We start from the raw sequence: 16,765 nt of genomic DNA on the forward strand, positions 1-16,765 counted from the left end.
TTTGAAATGGGTGCAAACTGTGATTGGTTTGCGCCCATGTTCGCGGTCACAAAACAATCCTACATTGCACTGCAAGTCGCAATTAGGAAGGGAACACCCCTTCCTAACTGCGAGTCGCAAACACGTTTTGCGATTTGTTAACCAGGTTACCGAATCGCAAAACTGGGTTTGTGCATCGCAATGTGCTTTTTGCACGTCGCAAACAGCGAAAGTCGCTGTTTGCGACATGCAAAAAGCTACCTACATGTGGGTCTTGGTCCCTAATTAGGTCTGGTGTTAACAAAGACATTTTGTTTTTATTAAACTTCTATTTCTCTCTCTTTCGGCTGGCTTTACTGTGAGTGATCGCATTCTGCTGTTCCACAAGGAGCATATTGGCACACAAAGTAGTTTTGTTCAGTGTCAGGAACTACAGTGGCAATCAGTGACTTAACGAAACTGGAGGGTGCCCCTTTGCAAAGAACATGGAGGAGCCCCCTCTCCAGACTCACTCAGGGCAGGTGCTGTGCTGAAGGGGCCCCCTGGAGGGCGGCTGCGGGTCCTTTGTTATGCCACGTGTGCTTTTAGAGTTCAAAAACATTTGTGGTTTTTTTTTGCCAGCGTTTGTTACAATGTTGAGGACCTGGTAGCTCCCACCACAATAAAGTGTTACAAAAGCCATGTCAAAACAAGACACGCATTGATGAAACTAATAGACTTATAAAAATATGTCAGATCAGTTGGCTTTGTCAGTGTTTGTTTATGCTTCCCATAATCGTGTTGAAAATGGTTACTTGGGAAATACTAGCATGCATCAACACATTTTACTAAATGACACTTCATTTGCATCTAATCAGAGAGCTTTCTGGGAGCATTATACTTAGCCTCATAGCCTAAACTTTTCCAACATGTGTATACACTTTTTTTTTGTACTGGAACCAACGTCAGTAGTGAAGTGTGACCTTAAAACATTTATTTACAGCACTCACCCTAATAATGAAGGCTTTCAAATAATGAACCATAAATACAAGTTCGAACAGATTTATCTTTTGGAAACACATTACCTCAACTGGAGAGAGTTCCACTCTCTGTAAACAGGCAGCCAAAGGGTTTGTGCTGCAGAGGGTTGGGCCTACTTGTCCCAAGGACAAAGTAAACATAAAAACTTGTTGCCCTTGACCCCAAACAAGATGTCCCGGGCGTCGGGCGATAGGAATTCCACATCCCTGTTCCCTCCCCTTGTTTTTTGATGCAATTCAGAGAGTGAATGAGCATTATCTCATTCCCCACTCTCCTTTTTGTTTTAACCTTGGCCAAGACCCTCTTTGGATCAACAAATAATTGTTTTGTGTTTGGTTTTGAGCCAATTGTATTCTTTTTCTTTCCTATCTATTCCGTGCCTATATCTCTGTTTACGGCACCAAAACACTGAGAAAAGATCTCCGGCAAAGAGCCCCCCTTGTGGGGAGCCCATCAGACATTGCAGCGCCGGTCTGACGAGAAGCAGGCCCAATGATGAAGCATGACATCCATGTGGATGTGTGAGGGCTCTTGCTTCAAACAATAGGACTTCCCTGTGTTCTCTTTTCTACCTTGGAACAGTGTATGTTTGTTTGTTAGCAAAACCCATTTGGCCATGACATCAACACCAAGCATTAAGTAACCCACACCTAAATGTCAAGAAACCTCTGGTTTAACACCACCAAATACCCATCAACTCAACCTCACAACACAGTATTCCTCCAGTCAAACCCCTCAACACCAAGAACCCACCAGCCCACAGCCTCAACACCAATAATCCAGCAGCCCGTTGGCTCAACCCCAAACACCAGACATTCAAAGTTGCTGTGATCTGGAATGTTAGGTGCCAGTTCTCCACAGCTCAAATTACCTAGTAGTCCACTTCACAACCTCAAGCCACTGTCTCGATATCGAGCCACCCACCTAACCAGCACAATCAGCACCAAACATCTATCCACCAGCCACAAGAAGAAAAAATAAAAACACCAAGCATCCAATATACCACTACCCAAACGCCAAGTACACTCAGACTTACTTCCTCAATAAAAAGTACACATAAGCACATTGGCTCAATCCCAAGTATCCCTCACCCACCACCCTTTAGTAATAAGGAACACTAATCATATCTTCAACACCAGGCACTCAAATGCCCACCCCTTCAACACCAGGTACCCTTACCCCATTTCCTCAACAATACCAGCAGCACAATGGCTCACCACCAAACACCCACCCACAACACCAGGCAGCAACCAAACCTGTAATGCTACCATGAGTGCAAGTGTTACCAGTCAATCCATCACCTCAAAACCAATTATTCAGTAGCACAGTGGTGAAATACCAACGTACGCACCTACACTCCAGGCACCCACCAGCCCACACTTGCAACAGTACGCACTCACAGGCTAAAAAACTCAGCGCCCAGGCCCCAAATTAGAGTGTCATAGAGTGGTGGAGAGGATAGTGCCTCAGAGTGCAGTGGCATACAGTGCAGTTGGGTAGATTGTGGAGTACTGCACAGTGAAGTGATGTAGAGTAGAGTGGCGTAGACTGCAGTGGCAAAGAATGTAGTAGTGTAGAGTAGATTGGTGCACAGTGCAGTGTTGCTGAGTATAGTGGTGTAGAATGTAGTGGCATACAGTGCAGTGGCACAGAGTGGAATACTGCACAGTTCTGTGGGGTAGAGTGGAGTGATGCAGAGTAGAGTAGCGTAGAGCGCAGTTTTGCAGAGCAGAATATTGTAGACTGCAGTGGTGGAGAGTATTGTAGACTGCAGTGGTGGAGAGTATTGTAGACTGCAGTGGTGGAGAGTATTGTATACTGCAGTGGTGGAGAGTATTGTATACTGCAGTGGTGTAGTGTTGTAGACTGCAGTGGTGTAGAGTGGAGTGAAATGGCATAGTGGCTAACAGCAGAGTGTAGTGGCATAGAGTGCAGTGGTGCAGAATATAGTGGTGCAGAGAGCAGTGATGCAGAACAGAGTGGCATACAGAGCATTGGCTTAGAGCAGTGCAGAGTAGAATGGCAATGTGTAGAGTGGTGCAGAGTACAGTATAGCGGCATAGAGTGGAGTTCCGTGAAGTGCAGAGGTATAGAGTGCAGTAGTGCAGAGTAAAGTGGCAGAGAGCTCAGAGGCAGAGTTGCAGAGTCCGTAAAGTGCAGTGTTGCAGAAATCAAGTGACATAGAGTTGAGTGGTGCACAGCAGAGTGCAGCGACGTAGACTGTTTCAGAGTAGAGTGAAGTGGCACAGACTGGAGTGTTGGAGAGAAGAATCAATCAATAAATCAAATAAATTTCTTAAGCGCACTACTCACCCGGTAGGGTCTAAGGCGGTGGAGGTGGGGGGTTTCTGCTCAAAGAGCCATGTTTTGAGGTGCTTTCTGACGGTTAGGAGGTCCTGGGTCTTGCGTAGGTTGGTGGGGAGGGAGTTCCAGGTTTTGGCGGCGAGGTGGGAGAAAGATCTGTCACCGGAGGTGGTGCGTTGGATGTGGGGGACTGTAGCGAGGGCGAGGTCGGCGGAGCAGAGCTGTCGAGTTGGTTTGTGGAAGTTGATTCGTTTGTTGAGGTAGGCCGGTCCGGTGTTGTGGAGGGCTTTGTGAGCGTGGACAAGGATTTCGAAAATGATCCTTTTGTTGATGGGCAGGCAGTGTAGGGATCTGAGGTGGGCGAAGATGTGGTCGTGGCGAGGGAGGTTGAGGATGAGACGTGCGGCTGCGTTCTGGATGCGCTGGAGTTTTCTCTGAAGCTTGGCTGTGGTCCCAGCGTAGAGGGCGTTGCCATAGTCCAGTCTGCTGCTTATGAGGACGTGGGTGACCGTTCTTCTGGTTTCTAAAGGAATCCATTTGAAAGTCTTGCGTAGCATGAGAAGGGTGTTAAAGCAGGAGGATGATATGGCGCTGATTTGCGGAGTCATGGAGAGAGATGAGTCCTGTATCATGCAGAGATTGCGTGCGTGGGTGGTCCAAGGGTGGTGGGCCACCAAGAGTCGTTCCATGCTGTCTTGTTGGGACCGAAGATTATGATCTCGTTTTTTTCGGAGTTCAATTTGAGGTGGCTTGCTGTCATCCAGTTAGCGATGGCGAGGAGTCTGGAGAATGGAGCATAGCAGGGAAGAGTAGCTTAGAGTAATGGCGTAAAGTGGCGTACAGTGGATTGGCAGAGTGCAGGGGTGTAGAGTGGATTGGTACAGAGTACATTGCATTGGCAGAGAGTGCATTGCCAAAGTGCAGTAGCATAGAGTGAAGTGTGGCACCCAGTAGAGCTGTGCACAGTAGAGTGGTGTGGCCTAGACTGGAGTGGTGTGGAGTGCATTGGCAGAGAGTAGGGCGGTGCACAGTAGAATACTGCAGAACAGAGTAGAGTGCAGTGGCGCAGAGTGCAGTGCTGTGGTCTATAGTGGAGCAGTGCAGAGTAGAGAGCAGTGACGAGGAGTGGTGCAGAGTAGAGTGAAATATGCCTGGTGTGGTAGTACACTTCCATTACAGACAACACATCTTCAGTTGAAATCACCATTACATTCGCACAGACGTACAATTTTACTGATAAATGTATACCCCCGCACAAACTGTATGGATTTGTTTTGATCCTTTTGAAATATTTGTTTCCACCACACTTCAGAATTACCAAAAAATGTGCTTTGTTTGGACTTTTCTAAATCTGGAATATACGCACAGTTCATTTACAGGCAATTCAATTTTGTTGTGTGCTAGAAAAAAAAAAAAGATAACATTGTACAGCCTTCCTCAAACACTTCCCCCAGCATGATTGTCACATAAATCCTATAACGTTGAAGTCAGAGAAAGAAAAGTAAACACCAAGTCCCCTTGAAGAGAGAGTCTGACATTCGACATCTGTCTTTGAATGCACTGCAAATGTGACAAGAAAAATATTTAAAAGGCCTGTTTACAGAAATCAAGAACTGGTGGACGAATAAAGTAAATAAGGTTTGGGGAAGGGACAAACTTGAGCTGGACAGCCTAAAACAAATACAGCCAGCAAATAGAAAGCAAGCAAATGTGATTTACAATTCACAAAGCCAATGGTAATTCTCATATATCAATATCTAAAGTTGGTACTTACATCTTAAGTTTCTGGTTTTCAAACAACCATTGGCAGAGCCAGTTGTCAGGCCTCGGCAAGCTGCGCAATTTTTTTTTTTAAAATGTTTAGTGCAAGTATATGCCATGACAGTAAAAGCAGAATAAAACCTTAACTTGGCAGATATATGCATGCATACAAAATGTCTGACTTCAAAGGAAAAGGACAGTCTCCATGTCCAATGCCTCAGTTGTGTCAGTGGTAAAAGCTCCTCAGTAAAGGGAACGTTTTCAAACCCGTGCAGGCTCTTGGATTTTGCTGGATTCTCGTATGTGCTCAATGAGATCCATAGGGGAGCACTCATAACCCAAGTGGATTGCCTTTTAGGTTTATGGGTAATCTTGTGGGATCGGGTATGCTTTGCTTGGTATCTGCTTTTGGTTATGTAGGACGTGACAGATTCTGAAAGCAATTACAGCTTCGTCCGTTGCATATTTACACATTAGTTCCCTCATATTTTGTAGAAATAGTAAGTGCTGCCGTTCTTAAGTGTTTGGACACCGAGAAAAAAAAAAAAAAAAAAAAGACTCCGAGTGGCTACCTGATTTTGCAATCGCAGGGAACTACATATATTTAAAGGACTTTACTCTGAAGCAACAAACACCAAAGAAAAGTGGAATGAAGCACTTTGTTTTATTAGAAAAGGCGACTGAGACACTTGTGACCAGGCATCTTAAAACCAAGGAAACAATGTGAAACTCTGTAGGATTTATTTGATATTTCTGTACTGGGGATTAGTAGAGATGGGAGAGCCACCAAATTAACAGGAAGAGCCTCTGGTGCAGATCTTAGAGCCCGTCCATGAGCCCTAAAAATGTTTGCTATGTATATCATACACCAAACATTACGTAAGATATGATATAGTCTGAAATTTTTAGAAAAAGTTTTAAGCTTTGACATTAATACGTCACATTAAGGCAATACACTTAGAAGTTCTTTATTAAAAGGGAAAGTTTTAAAACGTGAACTGTTATTAAACTAAGAAGCAAGATAATTGTCATGTAGAGCCAGTGCATGGCCACGGTTGTCCTACAGAAACATAGTATGTTAAATAAAACACAATAGGGTTTTGTACAACCGGTAATCTGAACTCACATATTTGAGTGCTTTCATACACGATAATGAAGAAAATAGTTTTGCTGCAATAAAAAAAGAAAATTGCCTAAGCTCACACAATTTAACCGGGGAAGCCACAATTTATCCAGGTTTTCAGGTGCCACTTTATACAAATCAGCCAGGAAATGGGTATCCATTTGTCTTTCCTTATGTTAAGGCTTTGTTTTTCCCTCGTGTACTTTTCTACAGTTTTTATATAACACAATCTCTACCCAAACGTACTGGAGAGTTTTACATGAGAACCAGCTACATTACACAAGGTTATCACTCGTTTTTAGCATTGGAGAGATTAAATGATTTGCCAAGAATCACATAATTTTGAGCAGAGACGGAGACTCAAATATGATTCCCCACTTCTAACGTTGACAGCTCTGGCCGTAACGCCCCTTCCAGGATACAGGCAAGAGGCAGGCAGAAGCCACACGAAAGCTTGGCTCGTTGTTGGCTGAAGGTACCAACACGACCTTGAGCTAGGCCAGAGCCAGGCTTCAGGTTCGAGCTTTTAGTGGTTCGCCTATCTCTGGGGATTAGTGCTGGGTAAGTAGTTTGAGGAAGCAACTCTGAACCTAAGGCCAAACACATAATATATCAATTGGTCTTGCTGGATTTAGTTTCAGCGTTCCTGAAATTACTGACGTGTGGTACCCGCGATTTACTTTGTTCCCTAATCTTGATCTCCCCCACTACTCATCTTTGCTTTGTCCCACACATTGTCTTGTGTCACCAATTTGTGTCGAGGCATTTTCACTTATAAGCAAGTCCTACTGGCATCATCCAAAGCTTGTATTTTATATGAAAGTAGATATTTCACTGCTTGTGATAACTTCTTGCAGATTCAGAGGACTTTTAAACCCAGACAGGGGCATAGCTACCACTGGTGCAGTAGGTACAGTGCACTGACGCCCAGAGTTCTGAGGGGCCCCATTGATTGCTGTATTTTTTGCTTCCCCAACAACAGTCTAAGTGTGCATTTCCCTCTGACTGAATGAGGGCCCGTGACTTCCAAGCTACATTTCTGAACCAAGAGGACTTTATGATATAGGGTTGCTGCTTCCAAAGTATGCACTGGTGTTCCAAATCCGTCACGAGTATTAATCTCTGATGTACAGGCATTGTGGGACAACTTCTAAAAAGGTTGTCCCAACACAGCGTACACATTGCCATAAATGGTTCTGGTCTGCCAATACTCCCAAGGACACACAAAAACTGGAAAATCCTATTAGAAGAATGTAACTGGGTTCAAGACTATAAACTTTGGAACACTCAGAGCTAAAATCTCAGGGCACTATCCAAATAAATGCGGAGCCTGAAAACTAAACAGTTACAGGTTTCTTCAACCAAACTTCGTGTGTGCTGGAACTGCTATGAAGAATATCAGACTGAGCAACCACCATACCGATTCGACCTTATCTGCCTTATGCTCTGACTCTGGCACATGGTAGCTCTCAACATTTGCTCAAAGAAAACAGACAGCCCTCTACAAAACTCCACAAGAAATAGACATACATTTATATTAATAACAGCTTAGTAAATCAGTAACAATATTGCGTCTTAAATAGAGCTTGCCAACACACAACTGCAGTTTCTGACGACCATAAATAAATTAGAATATATTTGTATTTTGTAAAATTGAGAACTACAGTGTTTGATTTTAAAAATGTTATTCATTGTAATAATGTTAAGTCATCGAATATTATGGTGCCAATACGAATACAAACATTTCACATTAGTTCATAATTAAAACTAAAATACACAGGTGTGCACGTGTTGATTAGATGGGTCCAGGATACAGTTAGTAATTTTCACTATGCAAAAATGTCTCTGGTAAAACTGTCTATTTCAAACCCCTGCTCCTATGCCACTATGAGAAAAGCCAAAAGCAATTGAGTGAAAAGTACCTTTCTAGTTTCCTTTCTTCTGCAGATGTTTATGCATGTCTATCTCGGGGCTAAGAACATGCACTGGTATGACAGCCTGAAAGAGGGCATCCATGACACGTTGAAGGCAAAACGGAATACACGGAAACTTTGTCCCTCATTGACGACTTGACATACGATGATGAGTTAAGGCATCTTGCAAGCTTATTAAACGAAATGACAAGCATGAAAGATTGTGAGAGAGGGGCTTTTCATCCTACATGAAAGGTCATAAGCGTTAAGTGAGAGCAAAGATTAGTAGCCCTGGTTGGTTTGGTGGCACTGAATACCCACAGAACACATTTTTTAAACGCGGGCCATAATTCAATAAGAAAATGCTGCCAATTTGCCCCAGTCTCAGCTTCTCATTTTAGATGGAGCGCCAGAAAAGCTCAGAGACATCGCAAAAGTGAATGCCCAACTCTAAAAAGGTAAGAAAATGTTGTCTATTACGTGAGGTTAATTGTGAGTAAATTTGGTATGCGTGACCAATGGAGGCCTTACTGCATCTTTGTTTTAGGCAGTGTTCAAGCTCTTTACACAAACTTGTGATCGACATGTTAGACTGAACAGTAAAATGGATCAGTAACTCAATGCATTTCACTTCAGCCATCAGTTTCACGTCTAGAAAAATATATTCCTTTCAGCAATTAGCTTTACTAATATGGTTGTGCTCACCTATAAGCAAGTGCACACGTAAACAAATGGCTAGTACTGAGACAAGCATTTACAATGCAATGTGTCTTGCATTTGCTCGAGTTAATGCTATTACCAGACTTTTCTTGCCATATAAATTGAAAACAAAAAGTAAAACAGTTTCACATAAGCAAGTCAATTTAAAGCGCCACGAGCATGAAGGAGAGACAAAAGGAAAAAGAAGTTTGCTGGCAGGCAAACGTATCGGCAAAAGTGCAATTAGCCATGTAACAGGGTCGATGGCCAAGGCGGCAACAAAACCTCCTCAAGGAGGGACAAACATAAAGCATTTACCAATGATAAAGGATTTTTTAAAGGCAAGCCCATGAACGAGATAAAGTAATAGGCGTGCGGTGGTCACGTTAACAGCCCAAATAGATAACAACATGTCAGAAAAGCAGTGCTTGCGTGCTCGCCATAAACAGTGGTCAAAGATAACTTCAGAATATTAACACTAACTGTTACAGAGCTGAAGAAAAAAAAAAGTTGCTTACAGAAGAAAAAAGATATTCAAATCTGATCGGTATACAGAAAACACATATTGTATTCAAATAAAATATCAGCTAGCTATCACCCCAAGCCTCTATTCATCAGGTGGTAATTTTAGCCAAACAAAATCGCTGCAAATGTGGAAAAAGGCTACTGATTGCGTGGGAAGACTGTCAATCGTAGAAATCATTACTGGGACAAACTAGTTTACCTTACATTCAGTTTAAGGTCTGATGATGACCCGGAGGTTTACAAATATCTAGCCATAGAATTAGCATAATGGCCTGCTCCAGTAATTGCCTGCGGTGATTTTGGTTACAACTTAACGCAAATTTTTCAAAGAATTATAAGGGGGAAGAAACAAAGTTAGAAATGTAATTAATAGACTTGTGTGGCTAGATAGCTTAACATGTTTTTGCGGGCTACACATTATATTCACACATTCAAAAACAAACATACAAGATGGATTTCTTTCTAGCACCTGTTGATATGCTATTTAGGGCACAGCTGCAAAAATATCCTAAGACATTCTTCGGAATCACATATAGTGTGTGATACGTTCTGAGCTATACAATTAAGAAACAATAGCTCTTGCAAGCCTAGACGGACGACTTCTATTTAGAAATAGCAGAGCTAGAAACCAAACAAACGTTATCATCAAGAAAGATAATTTTGGAACAACTTTAAAAAAAAAAATTTTAAAAAAAAACACTGCAGTTATAAAAGCACACACCTGCAACTTTTACACTAAGGCGGTACAGAGAAATACACTTAACACAATTCAGAAATATGAATAAATCAAGAGTATGGGAAGGTGGTAGTCCTAAAAACGAGATTAAACACATCAAGAAATAAAAAGACAGAATGAGAACAGTGTTATTTATGGTGCACGATTTAGGGGAGACTATCCAAGTGCTTCAGGACTTAACAAGGGTGCAAAACTCCCCCACAAGACCTGATAAATATGTATTAGAACAATGTGTAACTTGGAGGTTTAAAATAACAAGGACAAGAAGGGGTTAGATACCAACATTAGAATACAAGAAATAAAAGCAGTAAAACCAAATGAGTTTCCTCCTGAACTCTATCAAATACAATGTCTCTATTACAGTAACAGTTATTTTACCTCTACTAAGAGGTGTCCACCAAGGCTTACTTTTCTCACAGTCGTGGGCAGTAATATCAATAGTACTCCTTGAAAAACAAAAAAAACATAAAGAGCCCACCAATCTCTGCTCATGTCACCCTCTTAAATGAACAATAATCTGTAAGTCTATTAAAAAATTATGCCTAGACATCTCAGTCGGATCATTACGAAGGTAGTAATGCCATGGCAGCAGGGTTTTGTACTCGGTAGATGCAAAACTAACCATATAACCCAGGCAATTACTCTTTTTGACATAATCGCCAGGGGAGAGCCACCATGGGCTACTATCCTGCATGACGCAGAAAAAGCATTTAACAGCGTTAAATAAATATATTTATGGAGTTATGGAAGTGATGGAGATTGGTATATATTCAATAATCAATGCAGATCATTTACACTCATTCTGAAGCCAAATTAAAGATTATGGACAAGAGTCAAAATGTTGAAAGATAGAGTGTAGGACTAGGCAGGACTGCCCTGCTCCCATCTACTGTTAGCTACATATCTATAACCCTTCATTTGCAAGATTCTCTATAGAAAGGATACAGCTCTTATAACAGGTATGCAACTAAGATTCTAGCATATGCAGGTGATATTGCCATAACGATCACAACGGTTAAAAGATAAAAGAAATAAAATATGAGTCGAACAGATTATGCATTATCTCTGGGTATTTTTAAACTTGCATACCGCAAATAGGAAGGCCAAAAAACATGAACTCAGGAAAATGGAATGTGCACAATATATAGGACTACCCATATGGATAACATTGTATCTTTTGTTTATGATCCATTACTATTTAAGACAAAAATAAATAAAAAAATGCAAAGTCAATAAGATGTAGCTGGGCTGTGGACAGTTAATGAACTGTTGTACTGTGGTCAACTTATTCCTAAAGTTGAGCAGCTTTGGTGCAGTTCTTATAAACACATGGATATTGTTCTAAATCATGGGTGTACAGATGGACGGATGCATCTTTTTCACACTTATTTGTCTACAGCCTGATGGTGCCCTGGCTGCCAGTGCCATTAACTACTTGAGGTGATGTGCATGTCTGCAAGATAAGAAGGTATACTGGCTGTGATGTCGTTGTAATGATGCAGCTGGTTTTGAAGATGCTGTGGGCCAGTAAGGGGAGCCAAAGAAGCTCCATAAAGATGGGGATTACATGATTATATTTTTCCAGGCCCTGTATGAAATGTGCTGCAGTGTATAAGATTCTCTTAAGGGGGCAGTGCGGAGTATAAAAGGCCACAGTGTAGAGTGTTACCAACATAAACATGAAAGAGTATGAGGGGCAGAACAGCAGTCCTGAAGTTGCTTTCTGAAAGAAACAGTTTCACTTTCTTTAGAAGAGTGTGCTAGTATCATGCATCTTCATTTGGCAATCTGCTCCTTGAAGGCGAGACTGGTCTCCAGAGTAAAGCCAAGTGACAGGACTTGGCATTGGGTTAACATTGCGATTCTAAGCCATCAAAGTTCACAGTATTGAACCAGGTTTGAACTGTTTCTTGTTTGCTGTTCCTGGCAAATAACAGGAATTCTGTTGTGGCTGCCAGGCTGAGCTTCAGGTAGGTGTTATTCATCCAGGTCTGGAAGATGCGCAGGTGTATTTGCTGTTAGGTGCCTGAAGAGGAAGGGACTGTCATGTAGAGTTGTACATCATCCGCATACTTGTAAATCTTGCTGTCATCTACAAGTAAAGCACCAAGAAGCTCCATGTTGTGGGTGACGAAATGGTGCCTCTGGCAATTTCTGACACAGTGGTGCAGTCTGGCCACATGCATGGAAATATCTTGGGACATGTTTTGCCACCTTCTCTGGAGGGGTTAATCTAAGAAATAGTGTTCTCTGATATTTTGCTCCTGCAGACACTGTGAAATGTTCAATCGTGCCACAACAAATGCAGGTGCTTTGGGTCACTGTGCGGAAGGCAAAAACCACTTGGGAGCACGTGCATTTATAGTCACCTCTGTTGTGCACCAATTCCTTAACATGCAGATCCTCCAGTGTGTTACGGAATTTATAACAATTTGTTAACTCAACCTGATATTCAGCAATTATCAAGGCTCTAGCCATAACCAGGAGTTTACAGGAATTTTTGCAAGCCTTTCTGAAGCACAACCAGTTATTATCAGAGACTGAATGGTTTCTTCTCATTTATAATTATCAAAGTCACAACGCTTTATTCTTGTTATTTTAGTCCTGTGACAGACATTTTTCTTGGTTAGGAAATACTTCATCAGTCTTTGGTCCAAGTTGTCATTCGTCCTCCTCAAACTGGAGAATGAGGTGTTGGAAGTCTCTTCCCACCCATTAGTCTCCTCCAAAACACAAACACTTTATTTACCTCGTGTGATTCCGGCTGAAGGTCACAGGGATATTACAGAAACTTGATGGGAAATATGTTAAGCCAGCTATAGTATCCTGAGCAACTTATATATGTACCACTAACGTTTGCGGTTTCTATTTATTTGATGTTTGCAATAAAAGAACTTTAGAGCTCGCTGAAGACGTTTGCAAAATTCAATGATATTATTTGTATCAGTGGTTATGTTAATCACATGTACATTCCTAGAGATATGCCATGAGAGGGACTATCGTTTAAATCATCTTATTTGAAATGCCTTCGCACCATTTCAAAGGACCCAGTTTGATAATGAAGGAAAATAATAGGTTTTTTTCAGTTTTTATTGTAAATCTACAATTTAAATTGCTTTTTAAGAGTCTTGTATTACTGATACGCTGGTTATGGAGCATTTGCCTAAAATAAACGTACTTTGAACCCCGAGACTAGTCACAAGCTCTGAGCTGATCCAATTAAGCAATGCTACTGTGGGGGAATGGGTGACAGAGAGCTAGAGGCAGGGGTGTTCTCTTCTGGCAAAAAAGACACGTAGACCCCACTACTTCCTTCACGAGGGCTCATTTCCTAAAATACGCGATTCCAAGTTACCGCGCTCCAAAACACATTAACGGATTCCCAGGCCATGTTCACGCACACACGTGAAAAACTAGGAATTACGACAAGGGACCGAGAACTGCAAAAAATGAACCCTAAAGTGCCTCCAAAAAGAAGTCATTTCGGAAAGCCTCGTCCAGCTATTTAGGGAGACGCTGTCTGATTTAAAAAGCACCGCACTGAGGGGACCCCTGCCGGGTACTTACACCGCAGCCCGTCAATCCCGCTCAACGCCTGATGCTCTTCATGGACCTTCTGGAGGACGACCTCTGTCAATAATGGCTGTACTTCCGGGTCACGTGACGGCCAATGCTGGAGAAGTTGTCAGAGTCGTGATGGGCGAAGGAGGCTCGTACTATGTAAGATGTCCTGGGACTGGTGAATCGTCAGCACCTCGACCAATCATAGAGCGTCGACTCAGTTCCGTGGCGCTCATTGGCTGTGGCGTCCGCGAGTGCCGCTGCGTTGATGGGACGCCGCCATGGCCGTCCTGTGATTGGACTGCTGGTGGATGACTCCGGAGGGAGGGGGCGGTGCCGGGCGGAAGAAGCGCCAAGAGGGTGTTTCGGAGCACGTGGTGAGGGGAGATGACTTGATTCATAAAAGCTAAAGTCGCATCATCCGGGAGAAAAAAAGAAAAACTAAAGATAATTGAAAAAAAGTCTTAAGTGTGAACTAAGATTATCAGGAAATATCCAACATGCAGCAGTAATCTGTCATACTTGACCCACTGCTGGAATTGGACTAAACGTACTCTGGGAACCCATACACTGGGGGTCAAAGCGTGGTAAAGGAAAGGTGGTAGAGTCAGGAGGGCAGGAGATGGAACTTTTATTTAAAAAATAATATCTGCTTGTAGGAGATTAACGACAGGGACAAATGCGTCAGACAATATGCCAGCGCTGCTGAATTACGTTCTGGTGTCCGAGAGAGTGACCAGGACAAATTCAGCATGTTTCCCTAGGCCGTTCTTATCCCAGATCTAGCGCAGAGATAGCTGGTGGAAGCGAATTCCAGCAGGTTCCCCCTACTTACCAGCGCTGTACGTATCAATAGACCTGATTCAGGTGGGGGGTGGGGGGGAGGGGTAATCCTGATTTTTAAAGCAAAAAATTGCCTTATTTTACGTGGCTCCATAGCTGCCAATTTTCTCAGGACAACACATGATGTGCTGCTCCAGTCCAGGTTTTATTCTTTGAATTATGGGACTCGTAGTCCTGCTTTATATTGGAATAAATAAGACCACAAGTCACAGAATTAAAAATGCTTTATATTGGAATAAATAAGACCACAAGTCATAGAATAAAAAAACAACAACTTGGAAATGGACCAGTATATCACTCATGGACCTGAATAACTTGGCAGTGCTGTGTCTCCTGCCTCAAACTGTCTATGCTTCAATATATTGTAATTCTAAAAATATTTATATCGCGCTTACGTCCCCTGACAAGGCACTGGGGAAAACATTCCACCAATATTTTTTGAAAAATCTACCATTTTCTAGTTATAAAATGGTGGCATGTATTGTACCACTATAATCTTAAATATGAAATTATTGCAAACTGTTTTCTATCCTGAGGGTATGAGATGCCTATTGCTCCCCTGCAAAATACTAAGAAACTATTAAGGAATCAGGTGTAAAAACCAACATCTCCCAATTTATTACCAAATGTAACATTAAAATATATTGTTTACGCCTCACAAAAACTTGCATATTATTGGATCAGATAAGTCACAAAAAGACACAGGGGGTCATTCTTACCTTGGCAGGCGGCGGAGGCCGCCCGCCAAAGTACCCCCGCCAGAACACCGCACCGCGGTCGTCAGACCGCTGCGGTGATTCTGGGATTTCCACTGGGCTGGCGGGCGACCGCCAAAAGGCCGCCCGCCAGCCCAGTGGAAATCAACCTTCCCACGAGGACGCCGGCTCTGAATGGAGCCGGCGGAGTGGGAAGGTGCGACGGGTGCTGTTGCACCCGTCGCGTATTTCAGTGTCTGCAAAGCAGACACTGAAATACAAAGTGGGGCCCTCTTACGGGGGCCCCTGCAGTGCCCATGCCATTGGCATGGGCACTGCAGGGGCCCCCAGGGGCCCCAAGACACCCCATACCGCCATCCTGTTCCTGGCGGGAGAACCGCCAGGAACAGGATGGCGGTATGGGCTGTCAGATTCTCCATGGCGGCGCAGCTTGCTGCGCCGCCATGGAGGATCCATTTGGGCAGCGGTAAACCGGCGGGAGACCGCCGGTTTTCCGCATCTGACTGCGGCCAAACCGCAGCGGTCAGAATGCCCTGCGGGGCACCGCCAGCCTGTTGGCGGTGCTCCCGCCAACCCTGGCCCCGGTGGTCCATGACCGCCGGGGTCAGAATGACCCCCACAGTCTTTACGTACACAGGAAATGAAGCCACTGGCATTATGTTGACTCCCAGCAACACATTCAAAGAAACTGCAAATACATTCATTTAGCTGCTAAATCTACTATTGTTTTTTTCAAATGTGACTGTTGCATCTTGCAAATATACAGATGACAAAGGACACTTTTTCAGATTATTTTGAAAATAAAAGTTTTTATTCTAAAAATAAGTCTAGCTAGTGTGGTTTTCCAAAAACCATGAACTAAGGTTTTATGCCACCTTCAGATTTTGATATTCCCACGTTGCCCATCCTTTCCGGACAGGTTCAAAAAATATGAACTAGCTTTTTGTAGTGATGACGCAGAAAAGATGGTCTCACAAATATTCATATATCATATAATCAAAATCGTATAAGGTAGTGTGATTTTAGCAAAGAAAATAATGTACGTGGGAAATTGTGCCCACAGGGTAGTTCGCCATCATTATAAACAAGCTTAAATTAATCATGAAGAATTGACAAATGTGGTAATCCGTCATAATTGCAAATGTATTCTATGATTTTCTTGTCAAAATTGTTATATGCTTAGCTTAAATTCAGCAGAGGCTTTGGCCTAATTGCCTGATCTCAAATTTAACTGCGTGGTTTTCACTTGTTTAACAAAGACATACTATTTCATTATAATGCTGTATTTTTCCAGTAGAGATGACTAATACACTTATCTCAAGGTTTCGTGCTAGGATGGTTTCATCCCTTTTGATGCAAGGTCAGTTTCTGCAGGTGCAGACAATAAAGACAGTGTGATAAAATTAATTGGCAAACTTTGTTGCAACTTGTATTCCAAGGCTCCAAGGACACCTTATGCATAAATGAGTACTAGGAGAAAGACACTATTCATTGGTCAATTTGAAGCCACCCTATGAACCCTCCAATGGAAGACCCTGAAGAATTTGGAATGTTTCTTACTTAAACCCACCGGACAAAGAGAAGT

The 16,765-nt window shown here is 42.7% G+C and overlaps 1 protein-coding gene across 2 annotated transcripts in view; it reads right to left on the reverse strand.

Moving 5' to 3' along the window:
- The window catches only part of NDUFS8 (NADH:ubiquinone oxidoreductase core subunit S8), a 35,641-nt gene extending 21,896 nt beyond the window's left edge, over nucleotides 1-13,745 (reverse strand). The window contains exons 1-2 of one of the 2 annotated variants that reach the window (XM_069232955.1): nucleotides 13,628-13,711; nucleotides 8,110-8,291 (exon numbers count right to left, since the gene is read on the reverse strand). The gene's annotated coding sequence lies outside the window, so the exon portion shown is untranslated. Of the gene's footprint in view, nucleotides 1-8,109; nucleotides 8,292-13,627 lie in introns of both variants that reach the window. The other variant, XM_069232954.1, reaches the window with a different exon arrangement.
- Between the last annotated feature and the right edge of the window lie 3,020 nt (nucleotides 13,746-16,765).

Source organism: Pleurodeles waltl, chromosome 4_2, assembly GCF_031143425.1.
Source record: "Pleurodeles waltl isolate 20211129_DDA chromosome 4_2, aPleWal1.hap1.20221129, whole genome shotgun sequence".
Lineage (NCBI taxonomy): Eukaryota > Metazoa > Chordata > Amphibia > Caudata > Salamandridae > Pleurodeles > Pleurodeles waltl.